The following is a 26,646-nucleotide window of genomic DNA, read 5'->3' on the forward strand; positions in this document are numbered from 1 at the left end:
TCTCTCCTCCCTCCCAAGGAGCAGATTTATCTAGTCACAAGGAATCTGCTTCTACGACCCCAATACCTCCCATTAAGCCCCTACCCAATATTGGGGGTCAAATTTCAACATGAAGTTTGGGAGAATGAACATCTGAACTATAGGAAACCCAGAGGTACCTCAGACTTAATATATCAAAAACACCTATTTTATTTTCCATAAAACTTGTTTCTTTCATGGGTTCATTTTCAGCCTCACCATGTGTAGTAGATGTTTCAGGGTCCTATACATTTATAATAAAGTCCAACTTCTTAACCTAATGTGCTTAAATCAACTTCAGACGTTCAATAGCTGTGCCTCCATGCTTGTGTACTTTATCTAGAAACCCAGAAGGCCTTTCCCATGTATGCTACCAGGCCAGAAGTGCCCGAGTGGACATCCTGAAGCAATGACTGATGACAAATGAAATATGAATGTCTCAGTTCCCTTGTTCCTTAAGTGGGATACATCTGAATTGCATTTTATACCATTTCTTGGATTTCTCTGCCCCTTTTCCTCTCCTCTTTTTCATGAAATTAAGCTTCAGTTTTCCATGATGAAAATTGTCTGCAAAATGTACCTTTTCTTGGCTGCTTTCTCTTTTCTGTATCACTTCCTACTCCCCACTCCTATACCAGTGTTTCCTGCACCTCCAAATAAACTGTTTGCTTTTGAATCCTTATTCTGGAGTGTGCTTCTGGGGACATTCAAACCAAGACAGTTGATGCCAAAGTAATTCAAAGGGGTAGATTCTCAGGATAGGATTCTGTAATTGGATTACTTACTGACAATAAGGAGCCTACTGCCAGGTGTAAGTGAGATGGTGATTGGTCCTGGCACACTGGAACATAATAATTATTAAGATTCTCATTGATGGTGGGTTAGGATGGGATACAGTCAAAGGGGATGCACTACCTTATGCATTCTCTCTAGAATTTGAGAGATATCTGAATGTGGCAATGTTAATTATAAGGACTATGGAGTTGCACTCTTATTTCTTAAGTACTTTAATGGATTGAAAGAAGAAAATGACAGGCTAAGTTGTTTCAGGGAAAGGTATGAAAGCTGAAAAAACTTCAAGGCAGGATTTAAAGAACCTATCATCTCTTGTAGATGGAGGGGAGCTCGGGTTGAAAATTAAGACAAGAATCTGATTATGAGAGCAGTAGCATTGTAAATAAGGCTCAATTCACCATCCCCACAACTAGACTACACCAAAGTCAGGGAGTAGAATCCTTGAGTTTCTTTTTTTTTTTTTTTTTTTTTTGAGACGGAGTCTCGCTCTGTCACCCAGGCTGGACTGCAGTGGCCGGATCTCAGCTCACTGCAAGCTCCGCCTCCCGGGTTCACGCCATTCTCCGGCCTCAGCCTCCCGAGTAGCTGGGACTACAGGCGCCCGCCACCTCGCCCGGCTAGTTTTTATAACAACAGAAATGTTGATATTCATGTGGATGCCCTTGAGAACACTGAAGCCCCAAATTCTCCTCTGGGAACCCTCTGGGCTTTCAGAACTAGCCCAGTTCCCACAGGTAGAGATAGCAGCTGCTCAATGACTATAAAACATGCAGAATTTCACATGAGGTAGCTGTCTCTCAAGTTAATACATACCCTCCTATAGATTTGCACCTACCTTCCCTTGTAACTTCTAAGCCATCTACTCTTCTCCTCCATATTACAGTCTACAAAGGCAAGGTGATAGATTCAGTCCAGGCCCAAGTCCATATCACATAGTTGCAATTGATTCATGAACACCCTTCATCATTTCCTCATTCCCTGAGTACATAATCAAGAAATATATACTTAGCAGCTGGCAGAACCTTTATATTGATTTATTCACTTATTGAGGAAGAGCAATGATGATGGGAAAAGCCTGGAAGCTCCTAAAATTTTCCTCAACCCTAGATAAGGTAGTAAATCAGGAGTAAGGCCACATTCTGAGTAGAGTGGTAGAGATTAGTAACATCTACTAAGACATAAGGGATACAGAAGCGTTAGTTAGTTCCCAGTGTATCTTTGCTTAATTCATCAGTGTAGTCCTTGCAACAAAAAGATAGATTATAGCCAATAACTGTGAGCTGCTATAAACCTTACCAATTGCTTCAATGGCAATTGCTGTGCTGGAATCCAGTATCTTTACTAGAAGAGATTGACACAACATTTTGACATGCAGCTTTTAATCTGATGACTGTCTTATCTTCAGTCTACAATGGGAGGAAGGATCCCCTTGAATGGATAACAGTAGCAGTATGTATTCAAACTCTTGCTCCAGGTCTATACTAACTTTTCTGCTCTGTCACAAAGTAAAGTTTCTTTGATCAGCTTGACATTCTACATAACATCATGCTGATACCATTGACATAATCTTAATTAAATCTAAGAAGTTGCATATGGCAAGTACACTGGTTTCCTTGGTAAGACACACATGTGACACACCATAGGAAATAAATCCTACAAATATTTTAGAAGTCTGCCATATTGATGAAATTTCTAAGCATCTAACAAAATGGGGCATGCCCAGGCATCTCCTCTTAAGTAAAAGGCAAATCACTGTACCTTGCACTTCCTAGATAGACAAGTCATTGTATCTTTCATAGTTCTTGGTAGGCATCTTTGGGTTTTGGGTATAGGACATACCTCCCTTGGGAATACTGTTCCATCCTATTTGTCAGATAACTTGGAAGGCTGCCAGTTTTGAGTGGGTGCCCCCCAACCGAAGAATACTGTAAAATAAGTTCAAAATGCCTTTTGAGCATAGCCTGTGGTGCTACAGGTAACCTTGATAGGACACAGTGCAGAGTCTCTGGAAAGCCCCACTAGAGTTTTTGAGCAAAGTCATGCCATCTGCATCAGAGAATTAGTTATCACTCCAAAATAAGCTCCTGGCATACTACTGAACTCTAATAGAAACTAAGTGCATGACCATGGGATAGCAACTAACTATGTGACCAGAGATGCTTATTGTGATGATTAAGTCAAGTATGAGCTTGACTGGGCCATGGAGTATCCAGATATTTGGTTAAACATTATTTTCGGTTCTGTCTGTGAGGGTGTTTCTGGGTGAAACCCTCATCACTAATAATTTCTCATATGAAGTTCCCTAAATGTGGGGGAACCTATCTGTCTACAAACTAGCCACTCTCCCCTCCTCAACTTCTGGGTCCACTGATATTTTTCCTGATTCCTTCTGTTGTGGCAACATTGCCTCTAACAATAACAGATTATCTTAAGGCAGCATCAATTGTACCACAGAAAACATTCTTGCATCCTTTGCCCTGACTTTGGGAATGTAGAGCATTTCCAACTTGGCCCTTTGGCTGCATCCTGAAGGCTAAACAGTTTCTAGTCACTACTTCTGGCTTTGGAAGTTTCTCAAATATAGATTTCTATTGGTCTCCTTGCCTCAGGACACACATCGTTTTCTCTGTTTCTTTTTGAAGCTCTATCGTCATGCTTGAAATGAGGGAAGCCCTCTCCCTCTCTTGTAGTGGGAATGGGGGTGGGATGTGGAGGTGAGTTCGTAGCATACCAGCATTTATCTCCAAGGAAACCCTCTCCTTGACCTTTTCAACTTTGGTGGTCATGAAGTGCTCATTGGGATAAGAGTTCTAGAACACTTTCTTTGTACATCTGTGTAGGTGGTCTAGTAGTTCACTTCAGCAAATGTGAGTGATTTATACCCATGTCCCCTTAAACATTTTAAGACCTCATGCTGAAACTGTGACAGAAATTGATGTGAAATTATTAACATCATTTGACATCAGTTTTTATTCATTTATGCATATATTTTTCACTTTTTATTAAGCAAGTGTTCTTTGCACCATGGTAGCTGCTGATGATGCAAGGATAAAAAAGATAGGGTTTCTGACCTATAATGGTCTAGAGTTGAACAAATTGTACCCTAAGAACAGGCAGTTAAGGACCTCTTTTCTAATTTTCTGGAGTTCAGCGGGGCAAGGACTGTCCTAGGAGAAGATCTGCTCTCTTTGCATGCTGCCTGAATAAAACCTCTTCTTTGGAGCTTCTGTCATTAGTAGTGGACATGGCATTGGTATTTAAGGCTCCTCAAGTGAATTTAAAATGTAGCCAGGGTTGAGGTTTATCCCCAAAACACATGCACAAGTGTGCACACATATGTGCAAACACATCACCAAATTATACTTCTCCTCAAGGAATGTAATCTAGCTTCTATGATAATTGGGAGAAATATCAATGATTAAATCCGCACAGAGAAGACATAAAGTACACTTCAGGCAACATTACTTCATTGTTATTTTGCTCACATGTTCATTCCACATTTATTTTCTGTCAGTCCAAAGGTAGAAATACCTGATTTTGCAAATGTTTTTCTTTCCTGTAGAGGTCAAAGGAAAGATAAGACCAGTCCTATGCACAAAAAAATGAGAAAGTATACGAAAAATCAATATTCTTTTAAAGATCTATAGCACCGTTATTGCTTCCTCAGAAAAAATTTCTAGTAATGTTTCTACTTCACATTTTTATTGCAGAGTAAATTTGCTGAAAAGACTATAGTGAAAAAATGATATTCAGCCTTAAGATATAAAACTTTCTTAAGAGTGGCATCATAGGAGTACAAAATATTTTAACTAGCATTCCTCTTCGTAATTTCCTGATGCTATTTTAGTATGACCTTGAAGGTCAATGGAGCTTTTAATGAAAAAATCCTAGAAACTCAGTGTTTTCTGTAATAACTATGGGTTTTTTTTTGTTGTAACCCTATTAACTGATTTTTTTGCAACCCTATTAATGTAATAACTATGTTAACACAAGTGCCTGACATTATCTGTTGCTCTACTCTTTTATGGCTTTTTACAATCTGTTTCTAATACAGTCATGCACTACATAATGATGTTTCTGTCAATGATGGATTGCTTATACAGTGGTGGTCTCATAAGATTATAATGGAGCTGAAAAATTCCTATCACCTAGTGATGTCATAGCTGTTCTAAGATTGTAGCACAATGCATTACTTTTTCTATGTTTAGATACACAAATAGTTACCATTGTGCTACAAATTGCCTACAGTATTCAATATATAGTAACATAATGTACAGATTTGTGGCCAAAAACCAATAGGCTATCCTATATAGTCTAGGTCTTCTACTTCATATAGATCTAAAGGAATAAAAATTAAAGCTATGAAAATTAAAAACCAAGCTATAGCATCTAGGTTTGTGTAAGTATATTCTATGATGTTCACACAGTGACAAAAATCACATCACAAAGCATGTCTCAGAACATGTCCCTGTCATTAAAGGATACATGATTATGATTGTTGCTTTGTTATTGATTGTATTTATCGCATATCTGCCTGCATTCGTTTATTTAATTCCCCAAATATCTACAGACTGTTTGTATTAGATATACAAAGGTGAAGAGGATGGAATCCTTCCTTGTACTATAATACCACTTTGCACATACTTCTTTCATAACCAAATTTAGTTATGAATTTTGTTCAAGTGAATTTATTTGATTCCTATGTCTCTTGGAAGGCCCACCCCTAGTATTTGTGGGCCAAAGCAAGAATCCAAATGGAAGCCCATATACCATGTATCTAAATATTTTAAAATTATACATTAAGTGATCAGATCTTTAATTAAAATATGCTCTTTCCTTCTACCTTGCCAATATATTTTCATACAAACAAAATTGATAAATACACGGTAAGCTATGGTTTCTATAGGACTGAAAGACAGCAGATATCAAAGATGAATGGATTTAATTTTTTTTTTGCATATGTCTAGGTTTTCTGTCAATGGGCTGCTGCTGTTTGGATGAGTAATAAAGATACATAATTCATAAATTATTGTCTATTCCATTAAATTTATTTTTCTTGCTTTTATTTTAGCAAAATCACTAATTATGTTGTTGTAATCAATATTTTAAAGTAATTTGTATTATATTAAAAGGAATGATCTAAAGGAATAAAACTTAAAGGTAAATGCAAAGAATAATTAGAATGTTTTCTATAACAATGTCATGTATTTAAGAAAAGTAAAAATAAAATCATAATCATTTTGTTTTTAAAAATGTTATTACAGTATTCAAAATTATAAAATCTGATTCATAAATATCAGAATTTTAAACATAATTGTTTTTAAAACCTGAAATTCAATTTCTGTTTTAAAATTTTAATTACATACCATTTGATATTTTTTAACAATCATTTTCAATTTTAGTGTTCAAGATTCTTCTCTTTGCAATGTAAAGAATTAGTATTAGTTTTCACACATATTACATTTAGATCAACATATAAGCAAATGTGAAATAAATATAAATTATTTAATATTAAAAAATGCTTCTCAACTACCGTATTCAACTGTTGCAAATATTGTGCTAATTGATGAATGTCTCTGGAACAACATTGTCAAACACACAGAAATGTAAGAAAGGGACACTCAGCACTACTGGGATGCAAAAATATATTGTATTCATGCTATCTGAAAGAAAGGAATCCACAGCTTAATTTGTACTGAGTGACGTTCGAATCCTCCCTGTGCTCTGAACTCGTGTTCCTCTCTGGCATTAGCAGTGGCACAGCCCACAATCCTACTTGGCGCTGGACACAATCACCACTTCTTTCAAAGACATAAAGGCAAGAAATAGAAAATGCATTTCTCCGGGACCTGAAGGACTTGGTCATGAGAGTGGGTATTTAGGGTTATAAATCATTCTGAGCCAATGCTAAGCATCAGAGCTTGAGTGACAGACACCCATGTATTCTTCAGTAAACTTGAATTTCCTTTATAGTGTTTGTGATATGCAGCTATCTCTACAGCACAGGATCCAGGATAAGGACATGTGTTGTTCAGATGCAAGGGTGGTTGCATCTTTGTATACTTATAGCCTATCAGAGTGCCTGGTACAGAAAAAAAAAAAAAAAGGAGTATTAGAGTATTAGTACTCATTTGGTTGCAATTCAAACTGACAAGCAAAATAAGGCAATGTATTGACTAAGAGAACTGGAAAAATCTGACGGTATATATTCAAGCACAACCAGATTCAGAACTTCAACTAACATTGTCAGGACACTGTCTCTCTGTTTGCTTTCTTCCGTACTGACTTCATTTTCATGAGGTGTCAGTGATAACCCACTGGTTTACATCATCCAGGTTTACATCTACTAGGTTAGCAACTCCAAGAGCAAAAAGTTTCAGAGCTAATGTTCCTTGGCTCTGATATGACTAGTATGCACATCCTCCCCCCTAGCATCATTCATCCTGGACATAGGATGTATTGCTTTCATGAATGAGTTTTGAGCCACGTGGCCAAACCATCACTCAAAGCCAAGGCTTAGCGGTAGTCCCATCTAAACCACATAGACTGAGAATGGGAGAGGAATAGTTCCCACAGGGAAATTGAATTGCTATAGCCAGAAAAATGAGAAAAGATGCTAAAGAAGCAATATAAAAACTGCTCGCTCAAAAGTACACAACAAATGTTTGTGAAACAAATACATGTACAAGTTAACATCATCACCTGCTCAGGGAAATGGAAAACAACTAATGGCAACACACTGTGATGTGACTTACAATAAAAAAAAATGTACAAAATGCAGGGGAGACTTGAAGAAAGGAATGAACACTCCTCCCAAAAAGGTGAGGCAAGGAATGGGAAGGAAGGTCAGACTAACAGAGTCTAGAGAGTGAATGTCTTTCATATCATCTAAACATCCTACTCGTTCTACTGATCACCTTTGAAAAATTAAAAACCTATGAGTTGTATTGTACTGCGCTGCTAGGCTAGCCCCACCACTTCGTTGTCCTCCATTTCGTTGTCCTGTATGTTACTCTTATTTGGTTTTACCTCCATTTTGCTTGGGTACACTCACATGGAATTCCTTAGAAATAATCTATGGGGGGTTAATATTATGAGACTCTGCATATCTAAACATGTATTCTGGCGTCTTGTAATTCTGGTTTGTCTTTGTATATAAATCTGGGTTCAAATGATCTTTTTACAATATTTTGGGCAGAGGTTTTGTCATTGTCTTCTAAAATCCAATATTATTCAAGACATGTCTCATTTGGGTCTGATTCTTCTTCTTTTTAAGTACTCTAGGTTCCTTTTTATTCTTCCTTTTGGAAGCTTTTATATATTTTTTCACTTATACTTTAGGTTCCAACATTTTGCCATGGTACGCTTAGGTGTGAATCTTTTCTCGTTCATCTTACTCAGTACTTGATTGGTCCTTTCAAATATGGAAGATTTGAGTATCTCTTCAGAATGGGGAAACGATTATATATTTTCTTTGGTACTTTTCTCATCTCCATTTTCTCTGTTCTCTCTTCCTGGAATGCCTATAAGCCAAATGTGAGACTGTTTTAGAAAGATACTCTATGTCTCTTAGTGTTTCTCTCGTATTTTTCTTCTCTTTTATTCTTTTTCTTCTACTTCATAAAATTGCTATGGCTTCATGTTCCAGTTCTTCTGTTGAATTTTGTTTTATTCTGGTCAACACGTTTTTAGTTTTCAGGAAGGTTTTTTTTCTTGTTCTTTTTCTTTTTCATAGCACATAGCTTCTGCTTTAGGGATGTAACAGAATTCCAAATCTCTTTGCGGACATTACGAGGGGCTTGGGTTGTTTCGGGTCCTCCTGTCTCTCGGAGTATTTCTGTTTCCCCCAAGGACCTGTCTGTTCATGTTTACTTTCTTCTGGCGTTGTTAGTTTTTGTCATGTGTGTTATGGTCCTTGTTTCTACTTTATATTTAATAATTAGGAAGTGGGAGGACTGACTGGGAGCTCTGTTTACACTGTGAGGCTGTTCCACCAACAGGCTTGCCTTGAATTGAGAAAGAGGAACTACCCGCTTACCAGGAGTTTGTCACAACAAGGGGCTTTACTCTGGGTCGCAATATTCATTTTAGCAGAGTAGTCCTTCTCAAGTATTTCTTTTACTTTATTTGAAATAAAGATATCAGGTATCTTGCCTGATATAGTGGGGGCTCAGCCAACTCCTTGCCACCTCTGCCTGCAGAGAGAGGGGAGGAAAGCCACTGGCATGGTTCTTTTGCAGTCAGACTCCCGGTAAGCTCCACTCCCTCCCTGGTTTTGACCTCCTCACTCTGAGTCTTTTTATCTGCTGGATCCCAGACTGGAGGATCTCTGGGCATGCCCCTCCATCAAAGCTTCCACAAAATATTCTGGCCTAAGGGTTTCTTTACCAGATTATACCAATCAACACCCTTCCTCCACTTTCTGCCTTTCAAAAATTTGTCAAAATCTCTAATCTACTCAAGCCTCTCTTCTCATTCTTTGTATTACTATGACTTTATGCCTTCTTTATTCTTTTACTACCATATTAATGGAGTCTTGGGGTACAGAAGGATATTAAGAAACACATATATGCAGTTGTCATCATGAAGCTTCTGTTACTTTTGCAACAATAACCCAATTTTTTTTTTTTTTTTTTTTTTTTGAGTCGGAGTCTTGCTCTGTCACCCAGGCTGGAGTGCAGTGGCCGGATCTCCGCTCACTGCAAGCTCCGCCTCCTGGGTTTACGCCATTCTCCTGCCTCAGCCTCCCGAGTAGCTGGGACTACAGGCGCCCGCCACCGCACCCGGCTAGTTTTTTGCATTTTTTAGTAGAGATGGGGTTTAACTGTGTTAGCCAGGATGGTCTCGATCTCCTGACCTCGTGATCCGCCCATCTCGGCCTCCCAAAGTGCTGGAATTACAGGCGTGAGCCACCGTGCCTGGCCTAACAGCAATTTTTTAACTAGTTAAGAGAAAAAGATAACTGGAAGAGAATTTAAAAATGTTTAGCATCCCAATACAAACCACGATTATAATAGTATATTTACTGGTAGAGCCCAATATGATACGTAAATAAAAACTCTGCTTTTTCATATTTAAGATGATAGTATTAGGACATGTACATGGGGTTGTCTTTATGTAAAGATCATGAATTTGCAGACACTTTCACTTGCTTCTGCTTGTGACCAGGAGCACATTCATTGTCAGAACTTCAGTTAAGGGGAAGGGGCACCATTTGTGACTATAAGAAACTGGGGCTTACAACCAACCTGAAGATCAAACCAATCACTCTGGCCTCCCAGCCACTGGGATCTCACAAAGTGAACTCATTAACAATAGTCCTTGGTTTAGAACTGCTGTGGGTTAAATGTCTGTGTCTTCCATGAATTTAAATGTTGAAATCTTAACTGCCAAGGTGATGGTTTTGGAAGGTGGAGCCTCTTGGAGGTGATTGGGTCATTAGGACAGAGTCATTGTGAATAAGATTAGTGCTCTAATAAAAGAAGCTTAAGGGAACTTATTCGCCTATTCTGCCATGTGACATACAGCAAAAAGACACTCTCTCTTAACCAGAGAACAGGTGCTCACCAGACACCAAATCTGCCAGTGTTTTGATCTTGTATTTCTTAGCCTCCAGAACAGTGAGAAATAAATTTCTATGGTTTATAAGTCACCCCATTTATGGTAGTGTGTTATAGTAGCTTAGACAGAAAAAGAGCATTATGGAGTAAGAAAGTGGAGTGAATTTATTTCTCTCCTCTTTCTATAGTTTTGACAAGTTTATTCTGGACTGAGTTTTTAAATTCTACCCACTATGACATTGTTGCTAGGGATACAGGAAGATGTATACCATAATGTTTCAAGTGCTGGAAGATTATCTCCAATTTTCCAGAAAAAAAAAAAAGAAAAATCAAGTACATAGCATAGTTTACTTGGCTATCAAAAATGCTCACATATAAGGAAAGACAAAAAGATTAACATTCACATATAAATTCTTTTCAGTTTGTCAGCTTTGGAGCAGTAAGAGAAGGGGCTAAAATTGTCATTGTCTTGAGCTTCTGCACAAAGTAATGTACAACTGTGGAAGCAAAGACACTATTACAGTTGCATCCAGTCTCGCTTCCCACAGTCATGTATTTTCAACAATATTGATTAGCTGCCTTCAAAACAAGTTGTGGAGGAAAGTATAGTGAAAAAGGAAACTTTTCTAGTCTATAAGTAACTGACGTAACTGCTGGGAGTTTTATATGATCCAATTTTAAGTTCTTTCTAAGTTAGGTATGATTGAAATTTATGCTTAGCATTTCTTTGGAATATCTTATTAAATATAACATATTCACTGAAAGTGAGAAACAAGCAAGTAAACTAAAGCTTTGTGCAGGAAATCATACTTTTAGTAGTCAAAATATGAAAACTACCATACCCCAAATAAATTTGTATGCTGCCCTACTGAAATAGGAGACTGCAGGACTTATTTCCTGGTCCCAACAGGATAAAATGAAGAAACTGGCCAGAACCAGCAAATGGCACCAAAGGCAACCTTTAGTTGCCCTTGCTGTTCATCAGCATAAGACCCTCCCACCAGTGCCATGACAGTTTACAAATGCTACAGCAACACCCAGAAGTTACCTCCTCTTTATTCTAGAGTTTTCTGAATAATCTGTACCTTAATTTGCATGTAATTAAAAGTGAGTATAACTCCTGCTAGCCAACAGTCACATGTCACTACTCTGGGTGCACAGCCTATGGGTTAGCTCTGCTCTGCAAGGAGCAATCACTCTTCTGTACACTGACACTTCAATTAACCTGCTTTCTCTCACCATCAGTTCACTCTTGAATTCCTCCTGAGTGAAGCCAAGAACCCTCCTGGACTAAGCCCCAGTTGGGATCTCACTTGATCTGTATCGCTACTGCATTGTATGGTAGAAAAAGTACAAAGTCTCAAGACAGATTTAGGCCCTGGGCTCTGGTACTTACTAATGACATGACTTGTGGCAGCTTACTAAAACTTACTAATATATATATATATAATATTAGTTAATTGTGTGTATATATATATTCACAATTAACATGATTGTTGAGCATTGAATTAATAAGGTATATACACTATCATTACTTTGATTTTTTAAAAAATTTTCCTTTTGGGCCAGACACAATTGCTTATGCCTATAATCCCAGTGCTTTGAGAGGCTGAAGTAAGAGGATTACTTGAGGCCAGGAGTTTGAGACCAGCCTCAGCAACATAGTGAGACCCTGTCTCTACAAATAAAAACTTTAAAAATTACCCAAGTATAGCAGCGTGTTTCTGTAGTCCTAGCTACTCAGGAGGCTAAGGCAGGAGGATGGCTTGAGCTGAGGAGTTCAAAGTTACAGTGAGTTATGATCATGCCACTGCACTCCAGCCTGGGTTACAGAGCAAGACTGCCTCAAAAAAAAAAAAAAAAAAAGAAAGAAAGAAAAAAAAAAAGAAAAGAAATGTGTTTTCCAGGAGGGTCAGCTTATCAATTGAAAGAGACAAGAGGGGAGATTGATACATGTGTAACACTTTGAGTGAGTGATATAATAATTACACTGTTCTGATGATTTAGTTTATATTTAGCCATAGATCAGGATTATGACAGACTACATAGAAGAGTAAGTTCTGCAAAACAGGAAGCTGTTCTTTCTCTTTATCTGCACTCAGTAAGTACTTGTTGAGACAACGAATATATTTAATTTGAATGAATGATGTATGGTGTCTAGTATACAGTAGGATCTCTCAAACTATTTGGTGACTATAGGTAAACTAATCTCCTGTCATATGAAATTGGGAGCATTTCTGCCCAAAAAAACCTCTAGGAACATTGATTGTCTCTTATTTGCATTATGTTTTAGAGAGAATTTTTAAATTATTAAAGGGATTGAGAACCATGGTCAAAAAATGAGTTATGACTGAAATTTTAATACTAATATCCAGGGAGATCAACTTATAAATTCACATTTTGTATTCTTGTCATTATTTTATCGTTACTGTTATTGTTATTTTTTATTTTGAGAAGTTCTGCCTTCATTGAAACAATAATGATCCTGAGTTAATGAGGAGGTTTTTAATTTCTACATAAATGTTTGGATTTCTCACATTCTGGAGTTTCACACATTCTTGAGTTTCATGGCAGAAACCCAGATTCAGCCAAAAACTTTATTGGCTAATATTTTAAATGGAACCATCAAACCTACCTTAGCAAATGATTTGCTTTCAGAATTACGACCTTAAATACAGCACTGTGATAACTTTTAATTTTCTAAAATATATGAGAACACACTCTTAGAAAGTTAAGGGAAATGTCAGTAAAATAAGTCAGATTCTTCCAAGTTATTTTCATTTTCCCTTCAAAGATATATCCTTTGCTGATACCATTATCTCAGGTTGTCATCAAATGGAATGACCATTCCTCTCTTTTGGCTCTGAGTAACAGTCACTCCCCATCAGTCCTCAGAGGTTTCTCTCTCTCCACTCTTTGGAATCCTTTTACCTGATTGATTTGTAGTAATATGAACAGTGATGGCATGTTGGGACAGTGAGAGTGGTCTCATACCTCCTATAACGAGAGCTGTGCTTTCATCTTTTTAAGCTAAATTTACATATGTGGATAATAATAGATTACCTTTTAGATTTTATAGCATCTAAGTTTTGCATTTTGACTTCTCCGCTAAGCAAAATATACCTGTAGTATATAGGGTTAAAAATGTAAATTAATATGGTTCTCATTTGCTGAGTGTTTACTTTGTTTCAGAGATTTAGGTTTACTACTCACAACCCTCTGAGGTACATGGTATGATTATTGCCATTTTACAGATTTAAAAATTGAGGCTTTGAAAAACTTGCCAAAGTCACAGAGCAGGCAAGCAACAGAGGCAAGAATTCAAGTCATATAGTCTGCTCCTACAGCCTGTGCTCTTGACTATTATAGCAAGATGATTCCCATAAACTGATAGAATTATCGATGACAGTTGAATCCATTACTTTGCAGTTGTCCTAAGGATCATTCCACTAGAAAGCATGCACCATCTGACCTTGACGTGGTGCCACTGAAGAGTCAAACCAAAAACCGTAGCACTTCTGTGGTATTGCAGGATTGGTGATTTTCAAATACAGATACATGAGGCTTATTAAAGCATAAATTCAGGTCAGATCACAGGAGTGCACCTAGTGAAACACTGTATGTGTTTTTGTGGTTTTAATATTTATTAAATGATGCAGCAACTGTCACTCTTCAAGTCAGTTTGATGTCTGCCTAAAATGAAAGGATGGACTTGTAAATTAATCACCCGAACTTGGATATAAATGACCACGTCTGTCAAAATCCTTGCTCCACGTCTACAGACATATTTTATTTCCAATTCATGTAGGAATTTACTTAAAACTTAGAGGATGTCTAAGACCTATTCTTGACACTTTCCTGTGTCTTATGTTGAATATGATAATGTGCACTGGGTGTGAATCTTTTAAGCTTTCTCAAGCTCCATGTGGCAAGATATGCACTTCAGAGAGGGATTAAAATCCTGGAACCTCTCCTGGTTCTGTGAACTGGCAATAGGAAGGACATTCTGGTTTCTAGGCGTAAAAGCCTGTTTTAATGATGCTTTATATGCAGAGCCTTGGGATACATATATTACAGGCATTGTAAAATAGAGATGGGATTGGAGTGGTGAGGCTCTGGGGAAAGCCTTGGAGCACAGCTGTCTTCACACAGTGACACAAAGTTAGAAGAGCACCGAAGCTCAGGCAGCATCAGTCCCTCTATCCCTTGCAGCTTTGCATGAAACTGTCATCTCTGATAGGCAAAGAGAGAAGAAGCAGAGATCATGCTCTCCTGTCCATAGAAGAGTTTTGTATCATTAGCTATAATCTCAAGTCATTAACTTAAAATACCTGGCAGAAGAGCTAGGATGCACCTGTACTTACTGAAACAGTGCAGGAATAACAGCAATGGCTTATCTGAAGATTGCCTTTGAATGGCAGGTATAGTTAATTATAGTTTGAATGGCAGGCATAGTTAATAGAAAATTGTATGCAAGAAAGGAAAATAGAATTAATATGTTTGTTTAATAATGACTTGTTTAAAAGCAGTGGATCAATACCAGTCTGCTCATTTCCATGCCAATCTGCTTATTTTCCCTAATACCATTTTTTTAAAGAGATGTTTTCAGATTTCATATTCTCTCTCTCGCTCTCTCTCTTTCTCTCTCCCGCTGGAGCAGGAGTAGTCATAAAATAAGAAATGTGAAGATCATCTATGGAGCACAGAGAAAGACCTATAGTTGTTTCAGGCCTTAGAGCTGGTAAGGGGAAAAAAATGCAAGTCAAACTCTTCATCGACTGTTAATTCATAATTTTTTCCGTAATGAGGTTGGAATGAGATGTGCAGAGAGGATGCAGCCTGCATAACAATAACAGGCTTTCAGGCAGAGTCCCGTCTCAGTGGTTACATTCCTTCCTTATTGAGTTTTCCCAGAGAGCTTGTACAATGAGAAGCAACATGACCAGTTGAAGAATACCATGCTTTTAATCTTGATGTCAAAATCCATTTCTAGATCCATTTATAAAGCAGCAACTCAATGGATATTTCTTAATATTTGAGTTAAGTTCAATAAGTTCTTTATGGAATAAAAATATCTATTAGTATAGCTTATCAGTAACTTAAATATGAAAAAATGATATGCTCAATTGTTACCTAGAAGGTATTTGATAAAAATCCTACGTTTCCAACTTAAAACTTTAGAAATAGGATACTTTTGTAATTTGAAAAGCTAGCTCTATTCCAACATAGCAGCTACATCCCCCTCAATGGGGAAACACTAGAAATATTTCCATTAATTTCAGAAACAAATCTAGGATGTTCATTACAAGTCATAACATTTAACCTTATAGCTGTTCCAGACAATGCAATACAAATCAAACAGAAATGACAGAAAAGGGTATTGGAATGCAGAAAAATTATTTATAGTCTAAATATATTTTTGCATAAATAAAATTGTAAATTATTTACCAAACCCAAGAAAATCTACTATTAAATAAAAATTATGAGGGGCCATTTTGTTTGGGACTGAGCTCCTACCCTGTGTTCGACAGACCAGACCAAACCAGAATGGAGTCCCTTGTGTTAGATGCCATGTAATCAGGCTGAACTTTAAAATGGGCCAGTTCTCAAACAAACAGAAGATTGACAGCAATCAATCAGAAAGGCCCAGTTTACCTGAGCTGGCACAATAAGGATGTCCTCTTTGTTTTAAGCCTATAAGGGAAGTAACTTTGTAACAACCAATCTGCTTTTTGTTCCTGGTGTTTGTTTTCTTCAGCCTTTTCTTGCCTTTATAGAAAGTCCACTTCCTCTGCTCAGTTCACTGAAACTCCTATTTTATGGATGAGATGTTGCCTGATTCATTAATCACTATTAAAAGCCAATTAGATCTTTAAATTAAATTTGTTGAAATTTTGTTTTTTTAGCACTACCAAGAAATTACTGGAGGCTCTAGTCCATGTGTTCTGTTCCTTTCAAAGAAGAGCCTTCCCCTCACCCACAGTGGGCTGAAAGGGAGCCTCACTCAGAACAAAGAACCCATCAAAGGCAAACTTCCATATACTTCCAGCAGTGCATCTGCCAACACATTCACTGCCTTCATGCCTGCTTAATGGATGTACTACCCTTGCTCTTAGCCATAGCCTATCCCTTCGCTTGTGCACTGGCTCATATCCTCCCTCACCTAGTTAAGGACATCACTCCTGCACTTATCCTCTCCTTTCAAATTATCACATTTTCCTGCTCTGCTGGACCATTCCCATTAACATTCTAACACTGTGTGGTAGTTTCCAGCTCAAAAAGCCATTCCTGGCCTGTCATCACCCTCCAGCTACTGCTCAGTTGCCTAGCACCCCTTTCCAGCAAAGCTCCTTTAAAAAGTTGTCTTTAACTACCTTTTGTACATTTTTACCTCTCATTATTTCTTGAACCATGCCTGTTAAACATTTGCCCCCTACCAGTTCACCAAAATAGCTCTTGCCAAGGTCACCAGTGACCCCCATATTGCTGCATAGCAGGGTCAATTCTCAGTCCCGTTCTTACTCCATCTGTCACCAGCTTCTGACTCACCTGGCTGCTCCCTTTTTTTGAGTGATTTCTTAGGCTGTTCTACACTATTTCTCTTGGCCCTCCTTATACCTCACTAGCTGTACTTCATAGCTCTTCCTCGCTTGATATTCCTCAACTTCTTATTCTCCAAATATTGGAATGTCTCAGGGATTGGCTCTGAGACCTCTCTTTTACATACTCTCACCACATAGACAATAATGTCAAACAGTTATGTGTCCTCAAATATCTTCTCTAGTCTAATCACTCTAAAATTTATTATATTCCATCATTTCTAAGACACAATGTTTTTCATACTTTATTGCATTTGAATTTGGGCTGTGTCTTACAATTGATGCCCATCTTATAATCTTTGTCATCCAGGAAGGGGTAATGAAGTAGTTGCTCTTTTCCACACCAATATATAAGTATATGTTTCCAAAAAATATATAAATATATTATTGTTTAGATTATCAATAATTCAGTTCAGTTATATGTATAGTGGCTATTACTCATGTTGGTACCACACATAACACACTGCAACTGAATGGAGAGAAATTGCCAAATACCTTGGAAGAAATGAAAGATATTTCAAGTAGAGGGTCTGACCCATTCATATGCTGTCTTCAAGAGACCCATCTCAGGGCCCGCTGTGGTGGCTCATACCTGTAATCCCACCACTTTGAGGCTTAGGACGATAGATGGCTTGAGGCTGAGGCAAGAGGATTGCTTGAGCCCGGGAGGCGGGGGTTGCAGTGGGCTGAGATCATGCCACTACACTCTAGCCTGGGCAACAAAGCAAGACCCTGTCTCAAGAAAAAAAAATAAAAATGCAATGACACACGTAGGCTCTAAATAAAGAGATAGAGGTAAATCTACCAAGCAAATGAAAAATAGGAAAAGGCAGGAGGGGTTGCAATCCTATTTTCTGACAAAACTGACTTTAAATCAACAAAGATAAAAAAGAACAGCATTACATAATGGTAAAGTGTTCAACAAGATGATCTAACTGTTCTAAATATATAGGCATCCAACACAGGTGCACCCGGATTCATAAAGCAAGTTCTTAGAGACCTGCAAAGAGGGTTAGACTCCCACATAGTAATAGTGGGAGACTTTAACACCCCATTGTCAATATTATACAGATCATTGAGACAGAAAATTAACAAAGATATTCATGACCTGAACTCAGCACTGGATCAAATGGACCTGATTCTCCACCTCAAAACAACAAAACATACATTATTCTCATAATCACATGGCACTTAGTCTAAAATCAATCACATAATTGGAAATAAAACACTCCTCAGAAAATGCAAAAGAACTGAAATCACAGCAAACAACCTCTTGGACCACAGCACAATGAATTAGAAATCAAGACTAGGAAATTCACTTAAAACCTTACAATTACATGGGAACTGAATAACCTGATCCTGAATGACTTTTGGGTAAATAATGAAATTAAGGCAGAAATCAAGAAGTTCTTTGAAACTAATGAGAACAAAAATACAGCATACCTGCTCACAGGTCTAATAAAGAGGAGCCAGATCAAAATCTGATGCAGGTTGCAAAATTATGGGCCGGCTTAAAAAAAGAGATGTTTTGGCGAACATTATAGGTGATGAGTGTATTTTGCATGTAAAAGGCATGTGAACAATGGTGGTTGTAGGACAGACTGTGATAGTTGCATTCATAGTCTCATTTAATAGCTTCCTTGTTATCTGCGCCCTGTGCCCAGTAACTGGATAGTGCCCTCCCTGCCTCTGAGATTTGCCTTATGACTTGCTTTGGTCAATAGAATGCTAGCAAATGTGACCCAAGGAGAGGACTGAAAAGCACTTGTGCTTTCTGCTCTCCTTCTTGCAATGGTTTGCACCCTCTAATCCTCTACTCAAGCTGTGAGTACTTTGCTGCATGTTTGTGATGGAGGGACATAAGAGACAGATGGAGGAGGGAGCTAAAATGCCTAGTTGTCTCAGCCATCTCAGCCAGCCCAGCTACCCCAGCTGAAGCTGTCTTAAGTCAGTCCATAGCCATGTGAGGGAACCATGCCACGAACAGAAGAGTGTCTGATCAAACCACTCCTAAACTGCCCACCCATATAGAGCTAAATAAATGCAAAATGGATGGATTAAAATACTCTAATGGAAACTGCATGAACGATGCAGTAGGTATACTGTTCTTGGTTGCAGGGGTAGAATTAGGATCTGTAGACATAAGTTACCAAAAAGGAGATTTACATTCCAGTGAAGGAAAATCATCTAATAAGTTGACAGAAAGGGAATATGAAACCTTCTTTTTATAATAATAATAGTAAATAGCAAATGACAGTAATAAAAGGGCCTACTATATGCTAGGCTAGGTGCTTTGCCTCAGTTATCAAATTATCTAATATAAATCTTGCAGCAAGCCTATGAGGTTATTACTATGCCCACTTTATAGATAAAGAAGTTAAAAATCAGAGAGGTAGTAATTTACCCACTGTATCAGTCAGGGTTCCATGAGAAGTAAGAGATCTATCTACCTATCTGTCTGTCTGTCTGTCTGTCTGTCTATCTATCTATCTATCTATCTATCTATCTATCTATCTAGCATCTAGCATCATCATCTATCTACCTAAGGAATAAACAAGAAATTGGCTTACGTGATTATGAGGACTGGATAGGCAAGTCTGAAGTCCATAGGGCAAACCATCAGGAAGGGCAGGCTGGAACTTTCAGACTTGAACTGAAGCTGCAATACACAAGCAAAAATTCTTACCCAGGGAAGTCTTAATTCTTCTCTGCAGGTTTTCAACTGATTGAATCAGGCCCATCAAGATTATCTAAAATAATCTCCTTTGCTTAAACTGACTATAGGCTTTAATCACATCTTTACCTTCACAGCAGCACCTCGATTAGTGCTTGATTGCTGTCTTAGTCCATTTTCGTGTTGCTATAACAGAATACTTGAGGCTGGGTGATTTATAAAGAAAAGGGGTTTATTTGGCTCATGATTCTGGTGGCGGGAATGTTCAAGAGTACACAGTTCCATCTGCTGAGGGTCTCAGGTTGTTTCAACTCATGGAGGCAAGCAGAAGAGGAGCAGCTGTGTGCAAAAAGATCACATGGGAGAGAGGAAGAGAGAAAGAAATCAGGAAGCTAGACTCGTTTTAGCAATCCGCTCTCAGCAGGATCTAACCCATTCCTTGGAGAATGAAAATTCACTCTCCCTAGAGGGAGGGCATTAATCTATTCATGAGGGATCTGCTCCCATGACCCAAACACCACCTACTAGGCCCCACCTCCCAACATTGCTGCATTGGGGATCAAATTTCAACATGAGTTTTGGCACAGAGAAACCGTATCCAACCCATAGCAATTGATCAACTGGGAACTACAGTCAGGTTGACCCATAGAATCAACCATCACACCCAAAGCCAGTGCTCTCTCCAGGATATAATTTCATCCAGTGTTCTATAAGCACCTGCTCCTAAAAGTTGGATCCTCGCCATTACCAGAAATATACAAACGTAAGCTGCCTCATGACTTGTCAGAAATGGGGAAAGGTGTTCTTGCTCTAGATGGAAGTTAGACTAGAGTCCATTCCAGGGCTGAGATTCAGTAGTCTTTTGGTTCAATGTTACTAAGATTTGCTTAGTAGGAGCTCTTAGAGAGCCCACATTGGTAGATAGAGAATACTAAAGGACAGTATGTGAAATAGTTGCATTCATAATATTTAATAAGGCTGCTTATAAACAGCTTATTGTTAGTTTTGGAAACATCTTTTCAATCTTATTTAAAATATTAATCTGAATAATCTCAGGATAATGGGCTTGTTAAGTAAATGAAAAGGACAATCAAGGGTTTGTATCTGTATTCTCACTGTTTTTTAATTGATTGTGAATAAATGTAGTGTTACAATATACACCATTTAAAGAAGTAACTAATATTTTACATACTAAAGTCGGTTGTGGTAGGCCATTATTTGGCAAAGACATCCAGGTTCTAATCCCTGAACCTGTGAATGTTACCTTGTATGGCAAAAGGACTTTGCATACATGATTAAGCTAAGGATCTTGAGATGGGGAGATAAGCCTGGATTACCCAAATGGGTCCAGTGAAATTACTTAGTGCAATCCCTGAAAGAGGGATGCAGGAGGAGTCAGAGCCAGAAGAGATGGAGACTGATGACAGAAGCAGAGAGTGAAGTGATGTGCTCTGAGGAGAGAAAGGATCTACAAGCCAACTAGTACAGGTGGCTATTAGAAGCTAGAAAAGGCAAGAAAACATTGTCCCCTCGGAGTCTCCAGAAGGAATCAGCCCTGCCAATACCTTGACATTAGCCCAGTGAAATTTTGGACTTTTGCCTTCCAGAACTATAAGGGAGTAAATCTGTGTTGTTTTTAAGCCACTGAGTTTGTAGTAATTTGTTACAGCAGCAATAGAAAACTAATATATCAATAGAGAAAGTTTTTGGTGGTTAATTATTCTAGGCTTAGTTATAGGACAGTCTTCAAAGGGCAGGTAACAAATACCACTGGTTGCATTCATAACCTCATTCTCACTAGCCGGACATGGCCTTTGTTGGGATACATGTCTCCATGAGTCTCTTGCATTTCTTTATGTCTTGTGTCTGTTTGTTCTGGATTATCTTTTCAAGAATGTTTGTATAGTCAAGAGCCTTCGCAGATAGAGATACTGTCTCCCTCTGAGGCAGAGGCCAGATGCATTTGCTGGCCAGAGTATCCTGCTGTCCAGGATAATAAAGATAATGTTTTCCTCTGGAGCATGGGTTAGGCATGTTTGCTGGCAATGCTTTTAAAAGATAGGGGCTTACGAAATTTAGCATTTCTCATTTGGGACACAAACCCATCATGCTCTCAGTATCAACCTGGACCTGCCTCTACATTGTGTCCATGGGATTTTGGGGGAGAAGGACAAGGAGAATCAATGCAAAATGAAGCTCACACTGCTCACTGCGTTCTAAGTTATAAAGTCCACTGTTTCTGCACCAGGAGTCTTATGCCTTCTGCCAGTGTCCAACAACCAGCAGCAGGTGAATTTGTTAGTTTGCAAGTAAGGTAAAATCTGACCCTTAACAGTTTTTGATGCACTGCCAGCTGGGGGTAGCTGTGTAACATAGTATTGGCTTGTGAAACGTATACAGAAGTCTGATGAGGGTACAACTGAAGGTACTTTCTTGATTGTTCCATCAATTTCCCCCTTCCTTTGACCTGTAACTCAGACAGGATGAAGGTACAACATCTATCTTGCAACCCTGAGGCCAGATGCCAAAATGCTAAAGATGATAGAGCAGAGAGTTGGAAAGTACCTGGATGCCTGATGGCATCTTTGAGCAGGAAAACCAACTCTGGACCACCTACTTTCAGATTTCTTGTTATGTGAAGAAGACGAAACTCCTGTTTGTTCACTGTAATGTTGAGTAGATACTGTTACTCATAGCTGAAGGCATTTCAGATCAAAAGTGAAAACAAAGGTTTAGTTCTAAATCTCTGCTGTGTTCATTTCTCTCATAAAATAAAAGTAGTTTTGTTGTTTTAAATGATAAAACAAGTGTATTCTTGAAAACCTTAAACAATATTGCAAAGCATAAAAATAAAGCAATCACTACTGCCATCTACTACCAGCGACCACCACTAATTGTCTTAGCTAATGTTTTGGTAGAATAGTCAGAGTGGGCTGGTTCTAGAGTTAGTGTTAGGGTGTTTGTGTGAGAATCTTAACCCCATCACTTATTAGCTATGACCTAAGGCAAGTTATTTAAATGTTACCTGCATTAGATTACTGATTTGTAAAATGAGTATAAAACACCTACCTTTTGAAAATTATATTATTAGTCAACATACATAAAACATTCAGAACAGTTCTTTACACAGAGTAGGCACACATTAAATGTGGTTATTTTCATCCTCCCAGACTTTCACTGTGAGTTCATGTGCATGTATGTGTGCACACACACACACATACATTTAAGATAGGACATTACTGTATATGTCATATTGTCTTTTTTTTCTATTTAACATTATTTCAGAGGCATGTTTTCATGCCAATAAATATAACAAACATTGGCACTTCTAGTGGCTGTCAGGTATTTCAGTGTGTAAATGCACATTGCTTTACTTTACCAGTCTCTGATGATCAATGAGGCTTTATAAAGTTTCCCTCTACTGCAAACAATGCTGTGTTGAACATATTTTTATATCACTTTTAAATATTAAATAAATAAGAACTATTTATCATAGTACTTTTTTTCTAATCATTTCCCAGAAATATAAATGATTAGGACCTCAGCTGACCTGGAGGGAAATCTGAACTGTCAAGTGTTGAAGTCAGTTAAAGCAAAATGAGCCCAAATGAAAGTAACAGTCATGCCTGTCATCACTTTCTTTGATAGTATAAGTAAAAGGCTGGAACTGGAGAAAGCCATTGCCTCTCCCATTCTATTTTTCCCCATAGAACAGCACAGAGGTCAAGCGTTAGGTGGATCAGTGCAGACATAAGGATGGTCTCTCTTTTGAGGAAACCCAGAACAAGAGGCCTGAAGGAAACCAGAATATGTCTTACCAAAATATGCCTCTTTGGTTATTTTGAGCTGAAGGTAATTAAGAAGCAGTGAATGGAGGAAAAGCCCTATCTATCCTATCCCCCTTTTCACTCTACAGACAGGATATATATTCTCCTTTACTGGAGTAACTCTAGAAAGTTACCAGCCCAGAGACCAGATGGTACCAGAGGAATCTGCAAACAGACCTCACGGCATTAGTTTCCTCCCATATATTTACCTTCCCACAGTTTCCCACACTTAGAAACCTACAACCACTTTCCTTTGTCTTATCATTTCTCTACAAATTTATTGTTCTTTCTTAAAGATACTACATAAGTGGAGTTCTTTTTTTGAAATTTAAACAAAAAGGGATTAATTTGTCAATATGTGGAGTTTTCCCACTTTCCAATAAACAACCATTTTTTCTTTTTCTTTTTTATTTTAAGTTCATGGGTACGTGTGCGGGAGGATGCGCAGGTCTGTTACATAAGTAAACGTGTAATGTGGTGGTTTGCTGCAAAGATTATCCCATCACCTAGGTATTAAGTCCAACATCCATTAGCTATTCTTCTTGATTCTCTCCCTCGTCCCCTAGACTCTCTGACAGGCCCCATGTGTCCGTGTGTTCTCATCATTTAGCTCCCACTGATAAGTGAGAGCATGTGGTGCTTGGTTTTCTGTTCCTGTGTTACTTTGCTGAGAATAATGGCCTCCAGCTCCATTTATATCCCTGCAAAGGACATGATCTTGTTCCTTTTTGTGGCTGCATAGTATTTCATGTTGTATATGTGCCACATTTTCTTTATCCAATCTATCACTGATGGGCATTCAGGTTGATTCCATGTCTTTGCTATCATGAATAGTGCTGCAGTGAACATACATGTGCATGTGTCTTTATAGTAGAATGATTTCTATTCCCTTGGGTATATATCCAGTAATGGGATTGCTGGGTGGAATGGTATTTCTGCCTCTTGGTCTTTGAGAAATTGCCAAGCTCTCTTCCACAATGGTGGAACTAATTTACACTCCCACCTGCAGTGTAAAAGCATTCCTATTTCTCCACAACCTCGCCAGCATCTGTTGTGTCTTGACTTTTAGTAATAGCCATTCTGACAGGTGTGAGATGGTATCTCTTTGTGGTTTTGATTTGCATTTCTCTAATGATCTTTGATGTTGAGCTTTTTTGTTCATATGACTATTGGCCACATGTATGTCTTCGTTTGAGAAGTGTCTGTTTATATTCTTGGCCCAGTTTTTAATGGGGTTGTTTGCTTTTTTCCTTGTAAATGTGTTTAAATTCCTTATAGATGCTGGATATTAGGCCTTTGTCGGGTGAATAGATTGCAAACATTTTCTCTCATTCTGTAGGTTGTTCAGGTTACTATGATGATAGTTTCTTTTGCCGTGCAAAAGCTCTTTCATTTAATTTAGATCTCATTTGTCAATTTTTGCTTTTGTTGCAGTTGCCTTTGGCATCTTCATCATGAAATCTTTGCCCATGCCTATGTCCTGAATGGTATTGCTTAGATTTCCTTCTAGGGTTTTTATAGCTTTGGGTTGATATTTAAGTCCGTAGTTTATCTTGAGTTTGTTTTTTAATATGGTAAAAGGAAGGGGTCCAGTTTCAATCTTCTGCATCTGCCTAGCCAGTCCTCAAGAATAAGCCACCATTTTAAATTACTTTTCATTGACATTTCTCCTGCATGATGTGCACTGCATGAGTTAATAAACTCTTTGTTTTTCTCTTGTTAATCTTTCTTTCATTACAGAGTTCGGTTCCAACTAAGAATCCATGAGCATTAAGGAAAAAATTATTTTTTCTCTCTTACAGGTTTCTGCAGTTTCTACCTGGGGTTTTAGAGAGTGTGAAGGGGAAGGACTAGGAGTAGAAAAGTCCTGAGTTAAAGTGAGACCTCTACCCAATGTCTTAGACAACAAGACCTGGGAACGAAGGTGCTAGGGCTGGAATATAAATATGTGAAGGGTATAGCTCAAGGCCAGAAGAGCTTGAGACTTTGACTGCAACTCCCTTCAGAGATTACAATGCATTGGCTGTGCACCAAGTCCGGTATGAGAAGGGCAGATTTCTCCCATGAGGACTGCCCGGTAAAGCTTTTGTAATTGCCTGTTGCCAGGCCTGAAAAATCACACACAGATTTGTAACCAGGAGCCAGCCTCCACATAAATGCTGGGCCAAAGGATATACAGGTTTTTAAGGATTTATTTTCCTGGAGAAATGTGACAATTTGCAGTCTTACCACAATATCACCAATACCAGGAATTATTGTTTTTTAAAAAAAATATTTAACAATATGTAGTTTAAAATGTTCTCTCCTTGATTCAAATTCTGTTGGTTACCAGGAAAATAGAACACCTTTCTGTATTTACTGATAATAGGCACATTGTAGTATTTTACTTTTTGTTTATTGTCATTATATTTTTATGCATTTCCTATTGAGTTATTATCCCTTTTTAATTATGAGTTTTAAAAATTATATTAATCCTCTATCAGTCATATAAACAGTAAATATTTCTAGTTTTGCTTTTGTTTTTGTTTATGGTAGAGTTTTTTAATATAGAAAATTTAAATATATTTATAAGCAATTTTTTATTTTTTTCTTCATGGTTTCTGTCTTTAATGGTCTTTATTTAGAGAGTACCTATCTAACCCAAGGTTATACAATTATATACCTTGTATGATTCCAGCAGTTTCTTAGCAAGATATATATATGGATACATATATGCAAAACCATCAGATATATATATATATATACACACACACACACACACAAAACCATCAGTTAATCTGGAATGTATTTTTGCCAGTTTTCTAAGAACAATTCTTACTTTAGTATGAGCCAGTAATTTAGCCAACTACACCAACACCATAAGCAATACCTACTGATTGGAAATGCCAGCTTTATCATATACTAAATTTGTCTGCTTATTCTGGTGTTAGTTTCTTATCATTTTAATTATTATAGCTTTAATTTTTTTAAAACATCTGGTATCAGTACCTGCTCCATTATTTTTGTTTTGACTTTTTTTTTCTTGGCCTTTCTCATGCATTTATTTTTCCAGGCAAATTTTAGAATCACTTAATCTAAGTCCCTCTTTCCTGGGGCCCCCTCCATTCCACTGGGACTTCAGTTGGGTTTATGGTATATTACTAGATGTATTTCTGAGAAACTGACATGTTTAT

The sequence above is a fragment of the Theropithecus gelada genome, chromosome 6 (genome assembly GCF_003255815.1).
Source record: "Theropithecus gelada isolate Dixy chromosome 6, Tgel_1.0, whole genome shotgun sequence".
Lineage (NCBI taxonomy): Eukaryota > Metazoa > Chordata > Mammalia > Primates > Cercopithecidae > Theropithecus > Theropithecus gelada.